At 36.7% G+C, this 8,832-nt stretch overlaps 2 long non-coding RNA genes across 2 annotated transcripts; one reads left to right on the plus strand and one right to left on the minus strand.

Moving 5' to 3' along the window:
* The first annotated feature begins 2,111 nt into the window (after positions 1–2,111).
* LOC109073707 lies at positions 2,112–3,814 on the plus strand. The gene is made up of 4 exons (XR_006153959.1): positions 2,112–2,428; positions 2,576–2,642; positions 2,830–2,995; positions 3,687–3,814. It is a non-coding gene; the product is annotated as an uncharacterized LOC109073707 (long non-coding RNA).
* Positions 3,815–5,357: 1,543 nt separating this feature from the next.
* Positions 5,358–8,422, minus strand: LOC122136147. The gene is made up of 2 exons (XR_006153958.1): positions 7,697–8,422; positions 5,358–5,837 (listed from the first exon to the last, which is right to left on the minus strand). It is a non-coding gene; the product is annotated as an uncharacterized LOC122136147 (long non-coding RNA).
* Between the last annotated feature and the right edge of the window lie 410 nt (positions 8,423–8,832).

The raw sequence follows: 8,832 nt of genomic DNA on the forward strand, positions 1-8,832 counted from the left end.
AAATCCTTTAACGTATTTGGATATAAGAAGCGTATTAGTATGTTATGTGTAAGCCAGGTTAAAGAGATGGGTCTTTAATCTAGATTCAAAGTAAATGAAAAAGTTACACTACTATTACATTTTAAATAGGGTAACTTGTAATCTGTAACCTATTACATTTCCAAAGTAACCAGGGCCGCTGCTGGCCAAATGGGTGCCCTAAGCAGGATTGTATTGTTGTACCCCCCCCCCCCCAAATATTATGGAAGAAAAAAAAAAAACATCAACTATATCCTCCTGAGACCCAGCTATGGAGTTTTTGCCACATTTTTCAGCCTGTATGTCCTGTACAGAGCACATTCAGGGCTTTCCAGAAATACCAAATGATTGGATGTTTCACCATGAACTCTCCCTCTCCTTGGTTTTTACCTGTACCTGACTGTACATCCTTATAGAAATATGATAATATTTTGTAATTATTATTTAAATCTGATTAACTTTATAGGAAAAAGTTCCTGCATAGGAAAACAAATTATATAGCAATATTCTTATGAAATATTAAATATTATTATGAAAATCTGGCCAATTACTACTCCCATTATTACACTTCTTTTTGTCTACATTCTGTTCCAACAAGCACTTTAATGTGCAAATAAAATACAGTGTATAGATAACATTGTGCTTAATGGAAAACCCAGTTTATGGACTTTTTGAACACATATTGTATAAAGCAAAAGGGTATTTCAAATAATTTTATTATATATCTTATAACATAGTTGAGAACCATCCTTAAAGTTTGGTATAAACAAAATCCCGAAACCTAAAAATTGATTGATTTACAAAAAAGAAAAAAAAAGAGAAAAAAAAAAATCCCATTGATTTTGCCTTTTCATGTCTATTCTTGTCATTTTATTTTTAGAAAAACTCACTTCTGGTGTTCTCTACAGAGGACATAGCATAACATGAATAAAATATAATTTTTCAAAAATTGTATTTTACCTTTTTTTTCTCTCTTAAGATCTAAACAATGTAATGACATCAAAAATGCAAAATTGACCAAGCTTTTTATTTCTGGTTCTCAGGAGGATAGGGGTCAAAATTTAACTGTAATTAAATATAAAAGTAAATAAATAAATAAATTGTATTATTTAATAATTACAATTGTAGCTCTAGACAGTTACTTATGGCTATGACTTTATTAATACAGTTGTCTAATTGATTTTAAAGTCTCAAGCATTCAGAAATCATACAAAAGAAAATAGTAGTTTTACTATGATAAAACCATGGTTTGTTTTTGTAAGGGTTGTGATGTCCACATGTTTCTGTTGAAGAAATTATACAGGCTGTGTCATCATATAGCAAAAAGCTGGACAAAAATGAAAGATTAAGTGAATATTTGAATTAAATGTTTGGCCAACAAGGATTTGATTGTCCTGTAAGTGTAACAGCAGCAATAAGCAGGCCTTTGGCTCCCTTTGCAGGCATTTGTAATAACATGTAATGTACATAAATTGTTTATTTTTTATTAGCCTACACTGTTAGAAATTACCAGCATTTCACAATAATTAACAGTATTATTTTACAGTAACTTGTAATTAAGTTTCCCTGTAATATCCCAATGAATACCTGTAAAAACTACAGTATCCTTGGATTTTACAGAATTTAACTCTTATTTTACAGTAAAATCTTGCAATCTAAAACCTGCTGTTATATCACAAAAAGGTCTGTAATATCACAGCAACACAATGAAAAAAATTAAGGATTTCACAGCATTAAACAGTATTATTACAGTGAAATATTGTATTGAAATATGCCCTGGGAAGTCACATGACATAACCGAACTGTTTTGTTTTGAACTGAAGGCGCCGTCGTGTCCCTCTTCTATTCCGGGCTGAATGGAGAAGGTGAGCAGCATGCATGTTTGCAGCACTTACACCTATGTTATTTTAATATAAGTATAATATTTACTTTCAAATAAACGTTTATCGCATGACACAGTTCACATTTTGTTAGCAAGTGCCCGGATTTGTGGAAAGTTCTCTCACAGCATTTGCTAATAGTAATGTTAGTAATGACGAGAGTTTTGCTATAATTTTTCATCTCACTATCACCCTTTAGACAAATCTGGTGTTTGTAAAGTTTATAAAACCAATGATGGGACAAACATTACTATTTATGTGTGCAAATTTCTGTAATTAGTCAAGATTATCATAGATGCCTATTCTCACACTTTGGCCTCCTGACGGACGTCGATGTCCTTCAGAAGCTACAGGAGGCAATTAGTCGATGAGGACAGACCATCCTGGATTACTGTTCAACACTGGACAACCCCAAGATCCGTGATGTTCTGGCCTGCTATGATCCAGACTCTGACAAGGCTGCCTGCATCCTGCTGCTCCTAATGTTGTACTTCAAAGAGCCGAAAGAGAGTTTGATGCTTGAAGTTGATGTAAGATTTTTTTATTCAAATATTTAAAATGCAAAATGAGTGATTACATTATCAACATTTACCTTGCATGATTTACTACCTCTGACCAATGAACAATATTTATCCTTTATCCTAAATCCATGCTATTGTGTGTTAACTATGTTACAGCCATGTGCCACTGCTGTGGACGTCAATACTGCAGAACTCCCCGGCACCCCCTGCTTGATCATTCAAGGTAATGTTACTTTAATCTAGTATCGACATTTCTAACTCATTATTTTGTTTTCATTCTAGAAATCTACATGACCACAATAAATAATAATAATTATAATTATAATAAGAATTACATTTGTATAGCCCTTTGTATCTTAAGCAGATCGCAAAGTGCTCATTACACATAATGTTGTATCTGTTCATTTCAGGTGACATGATGAAGCCCTCTGGATGGCTTATATCCATCGAGGGACATGTCGTGATGGGCCCACACCCTTTCTTTTTACACTGAGTAGCTGCTTTCTTCAGCAGCTATTACGTATTCAACCTTGAGTATCCTGCTGCTGGATCTTCGACGCTGGAGTTCATTCAAAGGTATTTTATAAAGATCACATTTAATCTAGTAATTCACATTATAGTACAGGCTTCCAACTCAATGATTGTCTTGAGGTCGAAAATGCTGATAAAAAGAGGTACCTGAGGCTAGCCTGGTGAGACCATCCTCACGAACTCATTCAGTTTCGCTCTGCAGATCAGTCTGGGTTTCTACACATGTTATGGTGACAAATACCTGCCGGTCCAATCACAGCTATTTATTTTGTTTTGAGGCAGGCTATGTGATGATGATTTCGAAACGTCTATTGTGAAATGCGAATGTATTGAATGAAGTAGATGAAATTTTCTTTAAAGGCAGAACAAAATGCTCTCAGGCCCTTAATTGAAAAGGATGTGTTTGTCATACTTTCAACAGGGTCTGGTTTTAATTTACCAACTGGCCAATTGCGTGAAGATGCATTTCAGTGGCGGCACACATTGATATGGCTTCTCATAGTAGAAAATCAACCACTTTGCCTCAGGCAAACCTACCCTGAGGCACCTTGGCTAAAAATGGCAAAAAAAAAAAAAAAAAATTTTGGTGAGAGTAAGATCTAACAAGTTTGGATTATAAATCTATTAGGGTTTGATGTGGGGAAAAAGCACAGCAAAAAGCACACCTTGATAAATGCTGTCTGCAATACATACTGTAAGTCTATTTAAAACTGAAACTATCTTTGCTTATTAACAGGTGCTTCCTGGGCATCAATCCTGAAAGAGGCTCAAAGACCAAGAAGCGGACAACAATGAACCCTCATGTGAGCACCCTTTTGAGGAAACTTATTGACTTTGAGCGGGCATCATAGTTTTTTTTGCAGCAGCAGTAGTTGTCAGGCTCAGTTTTGAGTAGACTTGTTCTTTTTGTAATTTTTCAAGACAACTCTGCACTACAAGATTTTTACACAATGCTTTTGCGTGTGGATTCATTATAATGTTTGAGACTGAGAGGAGCGCCTGACCCCTTTACGACATTCCTTGATCGCTCTCTCCCTTGCTCTCTTATCTTGCATGAAGGCCTCATTTCCATCCTGTCCATTACTGTTATTGTGACACAGCTAGTTAAATAGTTGAATTTTGAGACAGGTAGTTGAATTGCAAGTTTGCACAATTTCTCTGCATTTTCTGCATTTTAAGATGGCTTTATTACTGTTATTGTGACACAGCTAGTTGAAAAGTTGAATTGTGAGACAGGTAGTTGAATTGCAAGTTTGCACAATTTCTCTGCATTTTCTGCATTTTAAGATGGCTTTTATGACTAGAAAATTGAATGGTGATCATGCACTGGACCACTGCTACTCTCCTTTCCGAGATGCCTACAAATCCCTCCCCTGCCCACCTTTCAGCAAATCAGATCACTCTTCCATTCTGCTCCTGCCTGCTTATAGGCAGAAACTGAAACAGGAAGCACCCATCCTCAGGACAATTAAATGCTGGTCAGACCAATCAGACGCTATACTACAGGACAGGGCTGGACTGGTAATCTGGCATACCGGGCAAATGCCCGGTGGGCCGACGCACTTGGGGGCCGGTCGATATAATTAGATTTATTTTTTTTTTAATTGGCCAACGACCGGCCCATTGGTTCATTTTCCATACTGACACTGGGCTGGCTCAATCATCTCATAACAGGCTCCACCCCTCCCCGTCTGTTTCTTGCGTCAGATGCAGTCAGTGGCTCAGGTACCCAGGCAGAGGAGCAGGTGTCTGATAGTGAAGTCAAGGAGGGACAGAGTGAGTAGGAGAGTGTAATTGAAACGGTAAGCATGGTAGCTACATGATTAACAGGGAGGGAGTGTTAATCAGGGCAGGTGCAGGAGGATAGTGTGTGGGCCTGGTTGGGCCATGACAAAGATGTTGATTTACCTAAATTATAATATTATAATAAGACAACATAATCGTGCACTAGCCACTCAGTCAACTAAAGTCAAATAACACAGCATAAGCTATTTTGCATTGTTTTTGTAGCTAGGTTAGCAGAGTTAACTTATTCAATTGCAACTTCGGCTGACTATTCTAATGTTAACCCTTTAAAACCCATAACGGCCGTACGGCCCTTCTCTAGAAAAACTTAAATGATGCCATTTGATTATTTTAATTATTACTCAAAATGGCTGCGTCAAAACGCCCACGACGAGTTACACACGTTGGAAGAGAGGTAGCTAACGCATGCTATTTGGGGATTAAAACCCGCCTTGTATTTTGAAAGCTGTATATTTTTGTTTAGCTGTATATTCAACGAAGAAGATATTTTCTCATGTTTCTAATGAATTTCCAATATCATTAATATGCAATATTTACAGTGAGTGAATAATATGAATATCATATGTGGCCACAGGAAAATGATACACAGGACCAACAAATATGAGTGAGGTTCGTATTTTTATTCCTTATAATTGGTTAGGAGTTTCTATTTCTTTTCGATTAGGTAATTGGGACAGAAAACCCAAAACAAACCAAAATACAATGTCAAAAATATCTTTGGATTACACAGCAAATTGTTCACCCCAAAATAATGATAATATAAAGTACAACTTGTCGTCTCTTCTTGTGTGCAATAATAAAGAACAATGTCAAAATAAAACACCAGCAACAATAATACGGTAGTGGCACTCTATAAAGAAAACATAACATCTTAAAACTGCACAGACATTTAGACTACAATAACACTCACTAAATACACCTGAAATGACATAGTGTGTATATTACTCACTTTCCCTTGTGTTTCTGATATTACACAGTAATATAACACTTCTTCCACGTGAACAGGCCTGGTCTATACATGCGGTGCGGTAGCTCAACCACACTCACACATCCACGCAATCCTGCGTTAACATCCAACTCCCTATGGATATAAATCAACATTCGAGGCAATCTTCCAGTAAACAGCAATTAAACACTTTCATAAAAGCGTTACACAAAGATATCTTCTTCATTGGATTTTTACGGCAGTTGGCATCCATAGTGTTGCATTACTGCCATCTGTTGTCTCACTCAAGCTTACTCAATTTTTTTATTTTTGTTTTTTTATTTTATTTAAACTCTTCTTTCCAGTCCAGTTCTCCTTAGAAAATTAAACAAATATCTCCGTCCTTGGTCATTTCCATATGTTACTATATTTTTAACATTATATTCTAATATACCTATTTCCCGTAGCTGATTCTTGAACTCTAGCCTTTCTAGAATATATTTCTTACATGATATAAAGATGTGATTAACTGTTTCCTCCTCCTGACATTCATCACATAATCCTGTTGGGTGTTTTCCTATAATATGAAGAGTTTTGTTTAACTTGCAATGTCCAATCCTCAGTCTGTTTATTATGACTTGTTCCTTCCTATTCCCCCCCTTTCTTACTTTCCATACCTATCCTATTTTGTATCATGTACAGATGCCTCCCTTTGATTTCATTATCCCACTGCTGCTGCCATTTTTCCATTATCTTTTTCCACACTAAACTCTTCCCTTCTGTTTTTGATAATTTAATTTTGACATCAATATTTCCTTTTTTTTGTTGCCTCTTTTGCCAGTCTGTCTACTCTCTCATTTCCCTGTATGCCCACATGAGCTGGTACCCATAAATATGTAATGTTTTTCCCATGCCTACTTATTCTTGAGTTTGTAAATAAAATCTCATAAAGTAATTCCTGATGGTTGCTAGTCACACCAGACTTTATACTCATGAGGGCAGAAACAGAATCACTACATATTACAATGTTGTCCCATCCGGATTGTTCAGTCCATTCTAATGCTAGTAATATTGCATACAACTCGACTGTATACACACTTAAGCTGTCAGATGTTCTTTTGTTTATTCCCACATTATGACTAGGAATATATACAGCAGATCCTGTTGTCTCTGATTGTAAATCCTTTGATCCATCTGTAAAAATCTGAATACTATCTTTGTACATATTGTCCATATATCTATAATATTCACTAACTATATCTGTACTCCTACTGCATCCTTTTATTATTAACAGCTCTATGTCCACCTTTGTATTTTCCATTGTCCAGATTGGCTTGTTAGTCCACACCACAGTACTAGCAAATTATTTTTCATATACACCCATTTCTTTTGCTATTACATCTCCTGTCCAACCAAAACTTTCCTTTTTCCTCCTCTCCTTCTCCCAACAATTCTGTAGTACCTTTTTTGTTGGATGATTGTCCCCATGCCCTCTTAAATGAATCCAATAGTTGGCTACCAGTTGTTTCCTTCGTAGCCATAGAGGCATTTCACCTGCTTCAACCTGAAGTGAACACACTGGGGAAGTTCTGATTGCCCCTAAACATATTCTTAAAGCTTGTGTCTGCACAACATCCAATTCAGTTAATACAGATTTTGCTGCTGACCCATACACAATACAACCATAATCTAATTTAGACCTTATTAGTGCAATATAAATATATTTCAGAGCTGAAAAACTTGCTCCCCAATCCAATCCTGCAAGACACCTCATTACATTAAGCACTTTTTTTACATTTACACACTGTATACTTTATATGTTCCCTCCACGTTAGTTTTGTATCAAAATATACTCCCAGGAATCTAAAACACTCTACTTTCTCTAAATTGGTTCCATACATTTCCACCTTGCATTCCTTATCCTTCTTTTTATTTGTAAAAAGCATTACCTTTGTTTTTTCTACTGAGAACTTAAATCCCCATTTTGTCCCCCACTGACACAAAGATATCTGTACCTGGATGCTATTAAATTACACACGAACAGCAATTGTGGACACGTGCAGCATAACTCTGTGACTTCCTCATCGCGCGCATGCTCACACGCTCGTACAGACGCGCGATGACGTCACCTGACATTTCTTAAAGGAACCTCTCATTACATTCTCCGCAGATATATATACTTCGCGAACATACGTATTTAAACCCCCTCAACCATCACCTGGTTACACATATATATTATTAGGACGTTTTGTGTGAGTAATTTGGTAGTATAGTTTGTTTTTCTTTTTTTATGGGAAGTATCTCAACAATGAGAGGTAAATGTTGTTTTGTGTCATATTAAAGAGGGGTTTGTGCTCTTTAAAACAAAGTAGCCTATACTTGCAATTGTAAACTAGTTTTTCTGCTGTCTGGTTCATTGAAAAAAAAAACATTTCTTTTTAGAATTAGCAGTATTCTACATCCACATTCTATTGGGTTCTAAAGGGTTAACTAGCTTTTATAACATGGAGCACATTGTCCATCTAGAAATCCTGCTCTTCAAGAATACAGGACTATATAACCAAAATGGTTTCTTACTAAGTGTACTTTTAATAACTCTTCCAAATAATTGTAATCATTTCTCTCTCTGTCCTTATGTATAGTCAAGCCAGGTGACTCATTCTTCCCTTTACTCTCTCTCTCTCTCTCTCTCTCTCTCTCTCTCTCTGGATGCCCTCACTTTTGTAGTTCATTGTTTTTGAGGATGTTCAGAGCACCATGGAGCCATTTCCACAAAGTAAGTATAAAATATGTGCAACCATCTCTCTACATTGTTGTATATTAAAGATACTTGTATGGTGATCATTTTACTCATTCAGGTGTCATTCTCGTCCCTCTCTCCCTTTCTCTCTCCCTTTCTCTCTCCCTTTCTCTCTCTCTCTCTCTCTCTCTCTCAGGAGGCCCTACTCCACTGCCACCTTTGATCACCAGGGAGTCTGTCAAGAGAGAGTGACTACACTGGTCCACTTGCACTGGTCCACTGGTCCATGGCACTTAGTTCTCAGCTTTGTAGGGGTTTTTAGGAATGGAACAGTAGATATGCATATCTGCAGGGACCGCAAGGATGGTGTACTGGTTGGTTGTGTCCGAACGATTGTGGTGGGCCAGTCTG

This window comes from Cyprinus carpio, chromosome B2, assembly GCF_018340385.1.
Source record: "Cyprinus carpio isolate SPL01 chromosome B2, ASM1834038v1, whole genome shotgun sequence".
NCBI classification, from domain to species: domain Eukaryota; kingdom Metazoa; phylum Chordata; class Actinopteri; order Cypriniformes; family Cyprinidae; genus Cyprinus; species Cyprinus carpio.